The 18,904-nt window shown below is 32.0% G+C and overlaps 1 long non-coding RNA gene across 1 annotated transcript; it reads left to right on the forward strand.

Annotated features, from left to right (window-relative positions):
• Positions 1 to 17,361: 17,361 nt before the first annotated feature.
• On the forward strand, positions 17,362 to 18,416 carry LOC126881147 (uncharacterized). Its single transcript, XR_007696729.1, has 2 exons — positions 17,362 to 17,699; positions 17,778 to 18,416. It is a non-coding gene; the product is annotated as an uncharacterized LOC126881147 (long non-coding RNA).
• The last annotated feature ends 488 nt before the right edge of the window (positions 18,417 to 18,904 follow it).

Here is an 18,904-nt window from a genome sequence, read left to right on the forward strand (position 1 = left end):
CTTGGAGAATCTCAATAACAAGAATAAAACCTAATTTTAATATTTGTTAGTAGATTCCTTTCACTTTTCTAAATAAAAAAATTAGTTACTGATATGACAAACATCTAGAAGATGGAATCCTGCGTTCTTAAAGAAAAAAGCTAGTTCCAGAAGTAAGCTACCAATAATAAACTAGAGAATGTATTACAAGAAAGAACAACGCTAATACTCGACATAGCTCAATTGCTTCAGATAGAAAAAGAGGAGGAAAGGGTACAACACAAGCGTGCCAGAGAAAATGAAAAGGCAGTAGAGAGACGCAAAAATTCATTGATTTATTCAATTTAAAAATTAAATTATACAAAGGACAATTAAATAAAGTATATGATCATGTATATTAATGATCCTTCTATTTCCACATAAAGCTTGTTACTGACCAGGAGCTATACTATAATAGATTTACATCTCATATTGCTCACTATAATAATGAGTGAACCTGCATAAACGGAACCATAATATACATTATAGTTCCATGTATGCAGCCTCACTCATTACTATAGTGAATGATATGACATATATTTTAGTATAGCTCTCCATGCATGACAAGCTTAACACAAAAATTTTATAAGGTCATCAAACATCTTCAGTAAATTCAATAATTTAGCTTATTCCTGGTCTATACTTAGCAATTCTTTTTCAAAATTGTCTTGATTTTCATCTCTCTCTCTCTATGTTATAAATATATTGCTTCAGTGTAAGATAGGACAATTGAATCAATTTAATTGTTTTGTTTTCTGCCATATACAAAAAGGGATGTATTTCTGGACTCATTAAAAATGGCTTCAGTGGACAATCAGAATCCCCAAGTAACAACCCATTGCTATGATCTGAATTTAAACAGCAATAATACAGAATTATTTATATTTGGCACAAAAAATATTACGCTACCTACATTCAATACCACGTATGAGGATTTTTAGGCGAAACGAGTTAGAGATTGATTCTTAGTATATTGCGCACACTCTACTGAATGATTCTAATCACAAGTACGAGAAATAATGCTTTCTCGTACTTGGGATTAGAATCATTCAGTAGAGCCTGCGCAATACACTCAGAATCAACCTCTAACTCGTTTCACCTAAAAATCCCCATCCGTGGTATTAGAATGTAGGTAGCGATTAGTAAGAAGGTACCTACCTATTTAAAACATATCCAGGGAGTATTACGAAATTGTCAGAATATAAAATCAGTCTTCCTATATTCTATAGATTTATTGAAAATTTTGAGAATTTCATGATACACTTAGTATGTTTTGGATACTTAACTCTGCAGCTTTTCTTTTCAAGGTAGGTATCTATTGTTTTGGAGCATACTTATGTGCATACTTAATTCTAGTTACTATATCAATACGTTTCATTTTGGAATCGTAAAATATTTGTCAATTCAAAGAAATTATTATTTTAAAAATGAGAAAACTAAACAATTTTTTAACAAAACTAGAGGTAAAACTTTTACCAATTTCATGTTTCACAGATTATTCTGGTGGGTAACTTTAAGATAGATACTTATGCAAGATGGGATGAAAAACTATTCTATTTTTAATTTTTACAACTTGTTCTCCTTTGTAAATGGATAAAGTTGGGTAGGTATACAATAATACATACCTATTATAATTTTCTCAAATTATAACCCATCTTTAATAATTTAATATTTAATAACTCTGCTCAAAAAATTACAGTAGGTATTTATAAAAACAAAATAACATAAAATTTGTGATTGAGACATTTTAGAAAGAACAAAATTTTACTTTTGCAATAAATTCAATCATACCTATAAGATTGTAGGTTATATTTTTAGTTTCGCGGTAACCAGAAACCATAAAATAAACAAAAAGCAAAGTTTATCTTCCAGATAACTTCTTATCCGGTACTTTATTCGGCAGTTAAATATTTGATATTTAGCGTCAATTTATCTGCCGGATAACTTTATTCCAGAGTGAAAAGACGCTACTTTTTTTTATCTGTCAAATAAACTTCCCGTTAACTATTTATTCGGAGGTGAAAAGACCGGGCCTTAGAATAGTTATTCTGCCTTATATGTGTGTATCTAGGACAATGAAAAATTAGGTATGATTTTCTAAGTTATTACCTTTATGGAGAAAATAAAGAAAGAGGGTGTTGAGTAAAAGTTGTTGTTTCAAAAAATTTTTCTAAAATATTAAAAATTTAAAGATTAGATTGATGAAAAGTAATTAAATGCAATTAAGTTGTGGAATAAGTAAATCAGGCAGCAGAGTGATTGAGATTGATGATTGAAATGAGAGACTGAGAGCCACAGGAGTCCGACCACCACAATCTACCAAAAAGATGAGGATGATAGGCGGGAAGATAAGATAGATAGGTATAAATGTATGATTAAATCAGCAGAGGGTATTGTTTAGGTTAATGAAATGAATGTTGTGTAGTGTTGGTTGGAAACTAGATGGAGACCCGTATAAATAGATGAAATTAGAGAATAGTGAGAGGATATAATTGAATAGTTGTGTATGAATTGTGGCAGATAGGATGTTTAAAAATAAATGAGATTAAGCGTTAATTGAGGAATTTTAACGAAAGGTTGGTATAAATCGAGTAGTTAATAGATGTACGTTGAATGAAGTGACTAATGGTTTTAAATATTGTAGCTAGAAAAGTATAGAAGAGAAAAACAAAGAGTAATTTATGAAAAAAGTTGACGATGTAAGGGCTGAAAGTCACGATTGAAAGACACATGACGATTAACACAATTAGGACTTCTTTGTTTTTCTTTAACTATTTCCAAGTCCTCATAAAGGTCCAACCGTAGAAATTTTTTTTTGGGAATGTTATGAATTAAAGATACGTTATCCGGGATATTAAGAGAATCAAAAATTGAGTCACTTATGATGAAAAGAATGTCAGTCCCTTTTTTTTTCAGAGAAAAAGTAAGCGAAAAAACCCTAATTACCACCCTAATTAAAATTAGTCATTGGCCTTGTTCAGCCTTTTCTATGTATGTATGGTTAATAGACTGAAGAAGTTTGACCGACTTAGAATGATTAGCTTTTAAAATGGAGTTAAAAGCGAATAACAAATTTTTGTAGTTTGGTAAAAATGTTTTTTTCTTGAGAATAAAAAGATTGGCATAAAAGATACAGAAAAATATTTAAATATTAAATTGGAGCTCATTTAATTTTCAAGAACATGTTACACGAAAATTTTTTGTGCTGCAAAAATTGAGTGAGCTATTGACAATTAAAACTTGTGCCAACATGCAAAAACCACCTTTACCAACCCTTTCAAAGTCACCTCTTTTTGCAACTGAGCATTTTAGAAGGATTTAATATTAACAGCCAACTTTTAGTCATTGGCCTTATCCAGTCTTCTTTATTTATGTATTATTAATAGATTCTAGAAGTTTGACTGGGTTATAATAATTCCTTTTTAAAAATCTGGAGTTAAAAGCGAATAACGAATTTTTGTAGTTTGGTAATAAATGCCTTTTTCTTCAGAATAGAAAGATTAGCATCAGAGATATGACAAAATGCTTACATATAAAACTGTAGGTCATTTCATTTCCAACAACTTGGTTTGCAAAAATTTTTTCTGCGGCAAAAATTCAGTAAGCTGTTGACAATTAAAACTTGTACTAACATGCAATAACCACGTTTACCAACCCTTTCAAGGCGCCCCTTTTTGCGACTTCTTCTTGTCACTCCACCTTTTGCGCGGTCGGCTGATATTTCTTCTACCAATTGGTGATTTATCTCGTGCTATTTTGACCATACGTGTCTCCCCCATTCTGGTTATGTAGTTGTTCCATTCTTTTTTTCTATTTAATGTCCATTCGTTTATACACTGTACGTTACATTGTCTTCTAATATCTTTGCTCCTCTTTCGATCTCTCAGTGTATTTCCTGTAATTCTTCTCAGTACTCTCATCTCTGCCGTTTCCAGTAGTCTTTATATGGAGGCTTTGTCGGGTCTTATTTCTGATGCATATGTCATTATTGGTCTTTATAAATTGGGCTTTATAAATTCTTGACTTCATCTCAGTGTTAATATGTCGGTTTCGCCATATAGTGTTATTAAGGCATCCTGCCAATCTATTTGCTTTTTGTACTTGATTTTTCACTTCTTTGTCTAGGTCTCCGTAACTTGACAATGTAATTCCAAGGTATTTTACTTCCATTACTGGTTCAATACTGATACCATCAATTTCTATTTTGCATCTGATTGGTTCTTTACTGATTAATATTGTTTTGGTTTTCTGAGATGAAATTGTCATATTGAATTCTTTTGCTCTTATGTTAAATCTGTGGACTAATCTTTGCAGACTATCTTCATCTTGGGCTATCAATATTGCGTCGTCTACGTAGCAGAGTATTTTTACTTCTTTTTTCCCATTATATATCCTCTTCCTTTGGTAACGTTTTTGATGATTTCATCCATGATTAAATTGAAAAGCATAGGACTCAATGAGTCTCCCTGTCTTATTCCGCTGCCTATATCTATAGCATTACGCACATTATTGAAATCAAAATACGTATCAAGAAAAACAAAAATAAGAATTTATAAGACTGTTATCAGACCTACAGTAACATACGCATGCGAAACATGGGTGCTCAAAAAGTCAGAAACAGACCTTTTAGAAAGATGGGAGAGAAAAATGCAAAGAGCAATATATGGAGGTGTGAAAATATAAGGTCACTGGAGAAGAAGAACCAATAAAGAATTGGAAGAACTATATCAAGAGCCAACGATCACGACGACGATCAAAGCACAGAGAATACGATACTTGGGGCACATCGAGAGAATGGGAAGTAAACGAATGCCAAAAATGATACTTTCACGAAGACCAATACAAAAGAGGAGGAAAGGCAGGCCAAGGAAAAGATAGAAGGACAGTGTGTATGAAGACTTGAAGAAAAGTAACATTGAGAGATGGAAAGAACTAGCATTGGACCGAAGGAGATGGAGATAGGTGGTGAAGGAGTGTATAAAAAGACTGAAGTGTAATTAAATAAAATGTATAAGTTTTATAAGTTATGTAAGTTATATTAAGTTATTTATTATATTATTTATGTAATTAGAAATATAAACATTTTAGCCCTAGGCCTACAAGGCCTGTTGCGCTTAATAAATAAACTATATCTATAGGTTCTGTAAGGTGTCCATCTATTCTGACTTCCATTTTGTTGTTTTGGTAGATGTTCTCAATAGTTTTTATGATATCTAAAGGGACTTCTCTATTATACAGAAGATGGATTACATCTTTCAGTCTTACTCTGTCAAATGCTTTCTTTAAGTCAATCAGACATAGAAATGCTGGTCTATTATACTCTAGTGATTTCTCAGTAATTTGCTTTATGACGAATATTGCATCTGTACACGATATTCCAGTACGAAAACCCTGTTGTTCATCTGCTATACTTATCCTCTATTTCATTACGTCTTGTAAGATTTTATTTGTAAGTTTTAGGGTAGTATTTATCAAGTTGATATCTCTGTAGTTTTCTGGCTGCTTTTTATTTCCTTTTTTGAATAGTAGAATTATTTCGCTCGTTCTCCATTCTTCCGGTATTTTATTGTATTTTATGATTTTGTTAATTAATGTTGTTAATTGTTCTGTCATTGCTGCTCCACAATATTTCAGTAATTCGTTTGATACTCCATCCTTACCTGCAGCTTTCCTGTTCTTCAGCTTTTCGAGTGTTTTTCGTACTTCCTGTACTTCATTTGTGGTAATTTCTGGTGTTTCCGGTTCTGGCATCATTTGTTCTTCCTCTGCATAGAGCGACTGAGGCTTTTATAAGGATTTTATATTAATATGTAGCATTATAGATACTGTAAAAACCTACAAAAAATTTTTTTACCAAACTTTCTAAGATAAAAAATAAAAAAAGTTACAGTTAAAAACCAACATTTTTTTAAAAGAATCCATTTTTTGAGCAGTAAGGGGTATTTTACACCCTTAAAAATGAAATTTTAAAGGGTCGAAATAGTCAATAAATATAGTTAAAGTACTAGACAATCATTATGTAATCCATCTGAACAAATTTATTTTTCAGCTTTTTATAGGTTTTAGCAATAAGGGGTAGTTTTCACCCTTCAAAAATAAAATTTTAAGGGTTGAAATACTCAGAAACTATATTAAGAATATCAAACCATTATTACATAAATCATCCGAATCAAATGTTATCATCCTTAAGCATGCTTGAGCAATTTTGAGCAAATTTCAGCAGTTAGGGGTAATTTGCACCTTTGAAATGAACTTTTAAAGGATCGAAATAGTCAACTAATATAGCTAGAGTATTAGAGAATAATTTTGTAATGCATCTCACAAATTTCACCCTTTTTAAGCTTTTTTATAGGTTTTAGCAATAAGGGGTAGGAGACGTAGATACCGGGCACCAGCTTTGCCGATACGATATTCCTGTTCAGCGACCTCAAAAACCCCGAGTATGAAAATTGAGCTTATTTCTATGATTATTTTTCGAGTTGTGAATTTTTGTTTTTTAAACATTTTGAAATGCACTTTGTAAAATTTATTTTTCGCCTACAACAATGCAATTTTCATTTGTCCCTCATGCCAACCGGTCAAATTTTTTCCTGAAGCTCTCCCGAATCGAATGCAAAAGGCGATCGTAACGATCCGTCTTACTAAGAAAGTATTTAATCGCCTATATATATTTTTTGTAAAATATTCTATGCTCCCTGGATTTTGATATTTAGATTGTTCAAAGTTTCACATTTAAAATGTTTAAACTTTAATTTAAGCACATGTCTATCTCAGATATACTAATGTAAATCTGAGTTTTTGGGCTTCAAAAATGCGTATTATCTCATTTTTCAGATTTTATATCGCCCCTAACTCGAAAACTATCAACTTTTCAGAAAAATGACAAGATACCTTTCTTGTTTAGAATGGTCCAAAAAACCTAAAAAAAAAATATTTTCTGGAGCACAAATCTTTTGAATTTCTTTAAAAAAACAATTTAAAAAATTTCTGGCCAAAAATTTCGCCCTGCACTCTTTATATTTCCTTAAAGGGAACCTTTTTGAATAGGAATCCGCAGAGAAACAGAATCATAATTTTTTTCAGACGGGAGCGGCCTCACATCATGGACTGAAAAATGTTTCTTGCTAACATTACATTGTTATTATGCCTTGATAAAATTACTGTCTAAACAATTTGGCAACACAGCCAATGGGTGTAAGGATAGAAAAGTGTTCAGGTTTCTACATTATTACTGAGTCGTCATGTAGAAATCTAGAATTAACTTGAAAATGTTACCACAGTAACATGCTACAGTAGAGCCATCTCTAGGATCAGAAACAAATTAATTAAGGGTTTATATCAACCTTAAAAAGCATTACCAAACATGTGATAATGAAGCTACCTTCTAACGAAGCAGTATAAAGTTTTATATTCTAGACAAAAATTTTACTATTTGCAGTTTCTGAGATTAGGTAATTACTCAATACTTGGCATCTCTATGCGATCAGTAATTGAAGTACGCTGTGTTAATCTCCGGGTTTTGTTAATTATGCCTCATCCCTATCCACTGAATTCTGGAAACTATGGAGAACTGATTAATTAAATTAATTATTCTCTTGACACTTCACCACCTAATAGCTTCTGACGTACATGATTTTGTTTCTAAACAGACTAGACGCGACTATTTGTCATAATTTTAAGATTAGTCCGATCGTTAAAAGTGTTGTATTGTAGTTAAAGTTTTTATTTTTGTTAAAGTTATTTTGTAACGGATGGTATTCTTCTTTACATACATAGCTATACGAAACAATGTATCGATATTACATATATATTATACAGGGGACTCCTTGATAGTCCGAGCCATTTTTCAACATTTGAAAGGTTTCGAGAGCCGCAATTAAACAATTATCTAAAAAGTGTACAGAATGTATTAAATTTTTCTCTCACTTTCATCATTGTTCCATCTTTTTCTGTCACTACCTACTTATCTTCTATCGTCTTTCAAAAAACACCGTCTTTAACACTCTGTCTTCCTCTGATTTACCACATGAACTGCCAATCTTATCTTAGCGAATAATTAGCTATACAGTCGTAATTTAGATTGTCTTTTTAGCTGCTTAGATCTTAATAATGATAGTAGGGAGTATAATGTTCTATTCCACGCAACTATCCTTGCTGAGACCTCTTTTTAGATGAGCCCATCAGAAAAAAACCTGCTAAATCCTAAATTTTTCGTTCTGCTAAATCCATAATAAAGTACAAATTTCTGAAGATTTAAGGGGCGTGCAGAAAAATTACAAATTAGTGTGCCATTTTATGATATTTATTGATGCCCCTTTCATTGAAAAATACCGGATCCTTTTTAAAAAATTTAAATTTTTAATGTTCTTTTAGCCTCCTGACAAAATTTCAACACATGGATCTAGCAGGTTTTGATTCTATAGGCCTCAGATGTAGTTGTCATGTGTGATTACCGCCATATATTTAAACTCTTTTTTTGATAATATCAAATTGTGGTCATTAATAGTTATGTTCAACTCCTTTTTGGTTATTAGCATGTATTTCGTCTTCTCTTCATTTATTTGAAGGCCCAGACTACCTGTTTTATCTTGGAGTTGTGAAAACAACTCTCTCACGTCTCTTGTGTAGATTGAGTGACTGCACCTATACGCTGTGAGCTTCGCTGGTGTCGCTCCTAGCGGTTACTAATTCAACTTTTACTGGTAATTTTTAAATTTATTATTTAATTGTTATCGCTTAATATTTACAACGCAAAAAAGTAATTAAATTGTAATAGATTTTTTAAAGATTTTTCTAATCATTTTGACGTTCTATTGATAAAATATCAATTTCTTACTTCGGATACTTTGACAATAATCGTGTAGATGGCGCTAAGATTATAATAGATTATTTATAATTAGATATTACGGAACATTAAAAAAACTTAAATTCAGTATTTAAAACGTAAGTATATTTAAGGTAAAAATATATACCACAGCTTTGACCAACTATATATTGTTTATAATTAATGTTTTTAATTTTAATTTTAAATTAATCACTTTGACATTTATGTCAAATTTCCGGTAAACGTTTACAAACTTGTCACTACTAGCGTTCGCGAATTTGTAAATATCCCCTCTACGTACGAGCTCACAGCGTATATCATCAGCAAATGACAACAATAGTTTTGATCCTCGATTCGCAAATCCTCCTGTCAGCTCAGATGACATTTTACTTATTACATATTCTAAGGCCAAATTGAATAGAAACAGTGATAACACTGGTAAACACACAGTTTGCTGCCGGAAATTTTTTTACTGTTTCTAGGTAATTTGGGTCTGCTGAATCCAAAAATGCCACCAGATTTGTTCCATCAGATCGTTTTCAGAAAATACGAAAACAGATCACATTTCTAGCATATAGGGTAATTTAACGCAGCACCACCTACATATGTAGTGCTGCTACCCATGAAATAAACCAAATACGAGTAAAAAGTAAGATATTAAGTGTACTATAATGTACTTACAAAAATCATCACACATATCTGCCAAAAAAACTTAACTTTAACTCTAACCTAACCGGTAGCGTCCCAACAAAAATGTGTTATTCGGCGTCACCTAAAAACTTCCTTTTATATGATTTCCTTGCAAAGGCTTTAAAAGGACGGTCCCTTTGAAGACTCCAGCAGTAATCCGCCATCATGTGATAGCCCCATCTTCCTGATACCCCTCTTTCATCGTTTTGATATATTGGTGAAGATTTTCTGGGAAACGGTCTAAGTGGCTGTGGAAGTAATTAATTTTAATACTCATATGAAAACCGTGTTTGTTAAAATTGTTGAGCATTTATGCCACTTTATTGCTCAATTGGTATACTTCCATATCTGTTGCCATTATGTAGAAGGACACACTTTAAACTTCGTTTGGAACTGTCGATAAAAAGATGCCAGTGATCTGGTGTATACTCCGATACACCCATTTTTTCTAACAGTCCTTTAAAAAACCGTATCATCTTGCTGAGAAAAAAAGCAAAAGGTCTTTTATCTCTATTACCGTAGTAGGCAATTTTGGTGTCTGAGTGACGAACATTCTTTTGTTTTAGTCTGGAGGTAAGCAACTCGGAAGAATCCTTGGGAAGGTTCAAATTTCTGATAAGATCACTTAGCTCTTTCTGAGTAAAGCGCTCAGGACGTGTTGAATCCCCTTCAAAATCACTGTCGTCTTCCTCAAATCTATTAGTCTGCAGTTCGTCAAATAATGTTTCGGCATTATCCTCTGGTAACATAGGTAGGCTGCTAAATATTGAAATGGGTATCTGCTCAAGCTGATGTGGAATTGGTCTTATTGCTGAATCCAGGTTAGGATATGTTCACGTATATCGATTGTGACGATTAATGCCCTTTATATTCACAATACAGAAATACCAATCGTCAAAATGATTTTTGGTTCCCTCCATACCATTGGAAAACCAAATTTAAACATTTTCGTTGTCCTGTCGTCCACTCACTGTCGCAAGTTTTCAACACAAGTTTTGCACACTACATGTGGAGCTCAGGATTTACCTTGATCTCCTAAATTACCACCAAAATAGGCCTTTTGTTCATTTGCCCATTTGTCTTAGAATTTGTTAAGTTTGTTTATAAACATATTGAAATTATAGTGGTGGAATATACAGAAATGTAAGAATATTTAAGTATTTGATAAGTTTGTTATACCTATCTCGAAAACTAGAGCTGATACAAAGAAAAGGTTTTTATTTTTGGAATCAGCACAGATGAATTAACTAAAATCAGTTGATTTTTTTTGGCAGCAATACAAAAAATTTGGTTTGTTGGGCTGTGTATTGGGTCTCCTTGTCCAAATCCAGATGTTACACTTAGTCTTTTATATTTGTTTTCAGTAATTTAAGACATTTTGAAAACCAAAAATTAAAAGTAAATCAGGCCTATTTATTGAGAGCTACAAATAATTCCTCAAAGAGCCACATGGGGCTCGCGAGCCACAGTTTGGCCGCCCCTGTAATTATGAAATAGGGAACATGCATTTTTCTTTATTACATAACTAGCTGACCCAGCGAACTTCGTACCACATTAGAACTAAATAATGTTTAAAAGTTAAATAACTAAAAATTACCAGAAAGCCAAAAAAAAAATAATCAAAAATATTGTGTATACTTTTTTCTGATAAACAGTATTTTTTTGTGGTGAATGCTTAAATAATAGTTAGGTTGGTTGTACCCACTCAGGGTACGGGTTACCAATTTTATGTACCGGGTGTCCCAATAAGAATGGCTCTCGGCCATATCTCAGAAACCGTTTTGTACAGCTTTGAGAAAAAAAATTTTATAACAAAAGTTGCCTCGGGAAAACCTGGAAATTATTTTCATAATTATTGTGGGTCCACCGTTAGAGGTGGATTGAATTGAATATCAAAAATTAAAAAATCTAAATTTTACAAAATTGTCCTAATGCAGGGGCACTGTAAATTCAATCATCATATTCTTCATAAAATTCTGCACATATTTGATTTCACGTTTATGTCTACCTTTGCAAATAAGAGGGTAGGGTGAGTGGGAACGTTGGTATGAAAAAATGGCTGTAAGTCCGGTTCTGCTAAATCAAATTTTGCAATCTTGGTCTTGTTGAAAACAGATATTTTTCATCAATGTAAGAGTTATAATTTTCAACCAGCCTAATAAGTAATATGCCAGCTAGGAGACGTTATTTAATTTTTTTCAGAAATCTAGTTTTCTTTGGAAAATATTAAATACAAGTATGCATTTTTAATCTTGTGTTATAACAAGTGTTAGATATTGTGTTATGTATTGTTATGTGTTATATCTTATATTAACAATAGAATAGCGAAAACCGCATGTCGATACCTTTTTTCTATCTCAAGATATCTTCAGAAACGTGTACATTTTAAATATAACTGTTACTGTCACTGGTAAACTAAGTTAAAAAGGAAAGTAGTGTGCTATAGAAAAAACAAAGAAACAATTCCAGATATCAACGTATATAAATATAATTATTTAAAATTACAATAAGACAAACAACGCAATAAAATATAAGAAATAAAATCAACTATTTAGTGACGACCTAAATGTTCAAATTGTTGCTTATCATTTTCTATGCATTTACTACACTACTCGAGAAAACATAATCCAGAGAAGACGAAACGCCATTTAAAGTATTTCGAGAGCAGAAATTAAGACTGCTGCTGTTCAATCTACTCTTGAAAGAGTAAATGCTTGCATCAAAAATGATAGGCAACAATTTGAACATTTAGGTCGTCACTAAATAGTTGTTTTTATTTCTTTGTTCTATTTTATAGTGTTGTTTATCTTATTGTTGTTTTAATTAATAGGACTTTTCAACGCTTCTCATTTGTTTCGAGTCTCTGTCATGTGTCGTATAATCCGTATATAATATTAATACACGACATATGACGGAGACTCGAAATAAATGAGAAGCGTTGAAAAGCCCTTTTATAAACGTTGACATCTGGAAAATGTTTCTTTGTTTTTTACATAGCACACTACTTTTCCTTTACTTCGTTTACCGGTAACAGTAACAGTTATGTTTTTAAATTTACAGGTTTCTGAAGATATCTCGAGATAGAAAAAAAGGTATCGCCATGCGGTTTTCGCTATTATATTGCTAATTTAATTTAATTTTATAATACAGGATTAAAAATGCATACTTGTATTTAATATTTTCCAAGGAAAACTAGATTTCTGAAAAAAAATTAGATAACGTCTCCTAGCTGGCATATTACTTATTAGGCTGGTTCGAAATTATAACTCTTACATTGATGAAAAATATCTGTTTTCAACAAGACCAAGATTGCAAAATTTGATTTAGCAGAACCGGACTTATTTATTATAGTAGACAGTTATTTTTTCATATCAAAGTTCCCACTCACCCCCACCTCTTATTTGCAAAGGTAGACTTAAACTTGTGAAATCAAATATGAGCAAAATTTTATGAAGAATATGATGATCGGATTTCGAGGGACCCTTCATTAGGAAAATTTTGTAAAATTTAGATTATTTAATTTTTGATATTCAATTACGCCCTCTAGCGGTGGACCCACAATTATGAAAATAATTTCCAGGCTTTTCCCGAGACAACTTTTGTTATAATTTTTTTTCTCAAAGCTGTACTATAAACGGTTCCTGAGATATGGCCGAGAGCCATTCTTATTGGGACACCCGGTACAACAACTTTGTTAAAGATCTACAGGTGATCAAATGCATAGTTTGCGAGTCTATAAGGTACATACATACGTACAAACATTCATTTTTATTTATATAGATGGAAAATATTTAAATGCCTATTAAAAAATAACGGTTGGAGATAGAAAAGTGAAAATTTAGGATGGTATGTATCTCTTGGATGTAAATTATATAAAATTAGGAAAAAACGGTTTGCCCAAAAAAATAAAAAAGAAAATATCAAGGGCGGGGGGCAACTCCCCTTTTCACTTAGGTTGTTCGTACCAATTCAGAAACCTTCCCAGGTTCATGTACAACAACTTTGCTTAAGATCATCATATGTGATCAAATGCATAGTTGGCGAGTCTATAAGGTACATAGATACATACAAAAATTCATTTTTATTTATATAGATGATGTTCAGTTTTGTTTAAAAATGAGATTTCCAAAATTTCATGCCTTAAAACTGCGAATAACTTTAAAGTACAAATTTAAAATCTTCTATGTATTTAAACTATTTAAAACGACACAAAAAGCGCGCAAATACTTGTGACGCGACTTCATTATATTTTATAATGACATTTATCGTATGTCATTGTAATAATGTATATTTAGTATGGTATAACTAGAACCAAACCCAGACATCCAAAGTGAAAGTTATCCTCCAACACCAAATTGTTCTATATGGTCCATATAATGTTCAGAAAAAAGTCACACCATTTTGAGCGTCGGGTACGGGGGAGAGGGGGAGAAAACGGTAAATTCGTAGTTTTTACGTTTTTCGTAAATATTTCTAAAACCATACGATTTAGCATAAACAACCTTCTATACAAAAATGTTGTAAATTAAATTTGAAACAAAAAAGGCACTATGCATAATCCTTCTAAAATGAACGGTTTCAAAGTGACTGAGGTAGTATAATTGGTCCAAATAAAAAGGCCTAACCTAAACATCCAAAGTAGAAGTTCTCCTCCAACACCAAATTGTTCTATATGGTGAACATATTGTTCATTAAAAAGTTACAAGTCGGTAAATTAGTAGTTTTTTTACGTTTTTCGTCAATATTTCTAAAACTATGTTCTAGCGTAAACAATGTTCTATACAAAAATCTTCTACATAAAATTTAAAACAAAAAAGGTCGTGTACATAATTGTTATAAAATCAACATTTCCAGTGTTACGGAGGGTGAATAATAATAATTAAAATAAATGGCACTTTAATAAACAATTTGAGATACGCTGATGACACAGTATTAATAGCAGAAACCCCGGAAGATCTCCAAACACTGATAAACAGAATAGTAGAGTGCAGCGAAAAGTTCGGTTTATCACTTAACATCAAAAAAACAAAAATAATGATGGTGTCGAAATCTCCACAAAATCTTTCTGACATAACCGTACATGATCAAAGAATTGAGCGTGTTAGAAAATATAATTACCTGGGAACTGTGATTAATGAAAACAACGACAACTCTGAAGAAATCAAGATCATCAAGATCAGAATAGAAAAAGCTAGAGCTACTTTTACCAAAATGAAAACAGTTTTATGCGGAAGAGAGCTAAGTTTAAATCTTAAAATTCGCCTGATGAGATGTTACGTGATGTCAGTTCTTTTCTATGGAATGGAAGCTTGGACACTGAAAAAGATCGATACAAGGAAAATAGAAGCATTCGAGATGTGGATGTACCGCAGGATACTGAGAATATCGTGGACAGAGAGAGTGACAAACATGGAAGTGTTGCGAAGGATGCAGAAAGAAAAAGAACTTGCGCTTACTATTAAAAAGCGCAAACTGCAATACTTGGGACATATAATTAGGGGACAAAAGTACCAGCTACTACAATTAATTATTCAGGGAAAAATAATAGGTAAAAGATCCATTGGCAGAAGAAAACATTCATGGTTGAAGAATTTAAGAGATTGGTACAAGTGCAGCAGCTGCCAATTATTTAGATCTACGGTATCAAAAATACGCATAGCCTTGATGATAGCCAAACTTCGGAACGAGGACGGCACCTGAAGAAGAAGGAGGGTGAAAGTGGAGGTTTTCGATACTTTTTATATTTTTTGGGCAATTTCCTACTGATTTTCTTTAACAAGATTGTGTTTTATAAATCAAATTTGCTATTTCAGTGGCCGATGGTATGTTGGCGATAAGCCCTTGAAGAAACGTCAACCTCACCACCCAAAATCATCATCAATTGAATTGCCCAAAAAATATAAAAAGTATCGAAAACCTCCACTTTTCACCCTCCGTAACTCTGGAGCCGTTGATTTTATAACATTTATGTATCGGACCTTTTTTGTTTTAAATTTTATGTAGAACATTTTTGTGTATAACAATGTTTACGCTAAAGTATAGTTTTATAAATATTGACGAAAAACCTTTAAACAGCTACAAATTTACCGACTTCTCCCCCATCCCCCCTAAACCGGACGCTCAAAATGGTGTAACTTTTTACTGCACCATATGTGGACCATATAGAACAATTTGGTGTAGGAGGAAAACTTTTATTTTGGATGTCTGGGTTAGGCCTTTTTTGGACCAATTATACTATACTACCTCCGTTTGGAACCGTTCATTTTAGAAGGATTATGCATAGGACCTTTTTTATTTCAAATTTGATGTAGAACATTTTTTTATACAAGGTTGTTCATGCTAAACCGCACAGTTTAAGAAATATTGACGATAAACGTAAAAAACTACGAATTTACCGATTTCTCCCCCCTCTCTCCCCAAACCCGACGCTCAAAATGGTGTGACTTTTCTCTGAACATTATGTGGACCATATAGAATAATTTGGTGTTGGAGGATAACTTTCACTTTGGATGTCTGGGTTATGTCATCTTTTGGATCAATTCTATCAAACAAAAACACTTACATAAATATGTATTAGTCCGAAATAGCAACTATCAAAATATTTATAAAACTGAGTGTTATGACGAATGTCACACCTAATGAATTAATGGCGAGGACATCAAATCCCATAATGGTATGACGTCATGACCAATGAGGGCGCGTTTTGGGCTGTCTGCTATAATTTGAATTTTCTCTCGATTTTAATCGTCTTTAGGGGCCAAACAAAAGACAAAAAAAACTATTTCTTTGATATATGTTTTAATTATGTTCTGTTGTGATTTATATGTTCATGTGTTATGTTTATTTTTTAGAATTTAAAACTGTATGCAAGTTCACTATTGTATCATATTATGTATAGTGCTGTCACTGCCGGTGGATATCAGCTATTACCTCCAATTTCGTTTAACCTTCATCGATTTGCATAAAAATTGGTTAGTGGTTAGGCAGTGTTTCCCAACGTGGGGCCCACGCCCCACTGGGGGCAATTTGATTGTTAAGGGGGGTAATTCGAAAATGGACTCAACACGAGTTAAATCCTTTCGCTACTGGCCATTTAAATGCAATGCTAGGTTTCGGTACCAAAAATAAAAAAAAAGCAAATTCTAAAATAATTGCAGTAAATAATTATTAAGAATATTTTCGCTAGACCAAAATTTCAACTGGATCTTTGGCGCCTCAAGTAAATTTGAAATTTTGAAAATAAAACAACATTAAAGTCTCTATGTACAATTGATTATGTACTATAGAAAGGAACTACAACGTTAACAGGGTTTTATTATTTCATAGGGTCAGTGAATCTCTATATATGAAAAAACCGCGGAGTGCTACCATTTACATTGGTGCGTTTTTGAGAAATGGGTGAATTAGTCCCTGGGCACAGGTTACATTAGGGTGAGTTCTATGCACTTTTGGTACAAACACGTCTACATAAAAATTGTTTCTACTTTTTAACGTCAAAGATACTTTTTTTTACAAAAATATGTTCAAAAGAAAAAGCACAAAGAGACACAAAAGAAATAAATTTTGTTTTTTGTCCCATAACTTTTGTCCATGGGGATATAGGTATGGACATTGCTTTACAGAAAAAAAACTTACATATTTTGTCTTTAAAATGATGTTTGGTAGAGGTCATTAGGTTTTACAGTTTTCGAAATATGATTTTTCAAAGTTTGCCACTCACAGCAATTTTGGGCAATTTTCCTTGTTATTTCGCAAATATTGTCCTGTAACTTTTTTCTACGTAACTTTAGGCATAGGAGATCGTACATGTAAGAGGAATAGCAATCAATGGGGTGTATTCTGTAACACTTCCGTTAAATTTTAGTGGCCTCTAAAATTTTAGCGCCCGCTAAAAATATTTTGGTATTCTGTAAATCATACATCCGTTAAAATCATAACCTAAACCGTTAAAACTCCCTCTAAATAAAAATATTTTAGAGGATGTCAAAACGTACCCGCTAAATTTTTAGCAGTCCGTTAAATGTGGTTTGATTATTTTTGTTGGGTTATGTTTGTATGAATAGTAGTTTGTTATTCTTGTATTATACTGGAGATAAATATTTAAAAATGGAAAATGGCCCTTTATAATGTATTTGGCGAAGAAGTACTTAATAAATAATAATGAAAGGTAAGTCTCATTTTTACTTTACAATTGACACACTACACCTATAAGTAACAAAATTCAAATGTTTGTTTCTTTTTGTAGAGCTGATTTCAGATTACAACATAAACACAAGGTTAATAATTGACCTGAAAGTAAATAACTACAATATTACCATTTCAAAGGAAGTAGGTACCTACCTAAGTACCTAGAAATGTTATTGAAAAAGTGTAAGTCAAAGATGTTTGTCAAAGCAATTAAATCCTATTAATGCAGGTAAAATTATTTAAAGTTATTGTGGAACATTACAAAACGTACCAAATTATTACAAAGGTAAAGTTTCAGAAGGTTTATAACCAGATGCAGATTAATAAGATGACCTTAATGTTATTGAAAATAGACCATGTATTTGACCAAAATTAGTGTCGAAGGGGAAAAGAAAAAATAAGATATGCATTTTTTCAGCAATATTTTAATGTATAACTTTATAAATAAAAATGTTTAATTGGTAAATATGAGTTTTACTAAAAAATAATTAAATATAATAAATATTATTTTCTAGGAAACTGTCATTTTCTTCTTCTTCTTAAGGTTTTTGGCCTCTAACAGTCAGTTTTCGGTCAATTTCTAGGTTAAAAGTAGTTCAAAACGATCAACGTGCGACGTTGCCGTATTTGTTCCAAAACCTTTTAGAGGATTCCTCTAAAATAATATTATTTTAGCGGTCCTCTATAATATGTGTTTACAGAATGACAATCTAACCGAAAAGTTTTAGAGGACCGTTAAAAGTTAAATTTTAGAGGCCTCTTAAATTTAACGGAAATGTTACAGAATACACCCCAATTACCTTTAAAATGTGCTAATGTATAATGTTGTACGACTTCTTTTAGAGAGGTTATCTCTTTCAAGACTTTATACTTTTAACGAGTTTTTATATTTTTTACGATTATTTTTTAAATTTCCCATTATAAATTTTTTTTCTACATTTAGGTAAATATTATATACTAAAGAAGAAAGCTTATTCTGTTTACTTTAAAATGGTGTATTATAAAAAATTCTAGGAATATGTTTGAATAAGGTATGCTTTTTCAAAATGTAATAAGTACTTGCAACGATATTTGATTTTAGGATTATTTTTTAAATTCCTCATTATAACTTTTTTATGTGATTATGTGTTATGATTAAATCTTATTTTTTATAGGTAATACTTTGGATCCACTTGACTCGGCCGG

Source organism: Diabrotica virgifera, chromosome 1 (genome assembly GCF_917563875.1).
Source record: "Diabrotica virgifera virgifera chromosome 1, PGI_DIABVI_V3a".
Lineage (NCBI taxonomy): Eukaryota > Metazoa > Arthropoda > Insecta > Coleoptera > Chrysomelidae > Diabrotica > Diabrotica virgifera.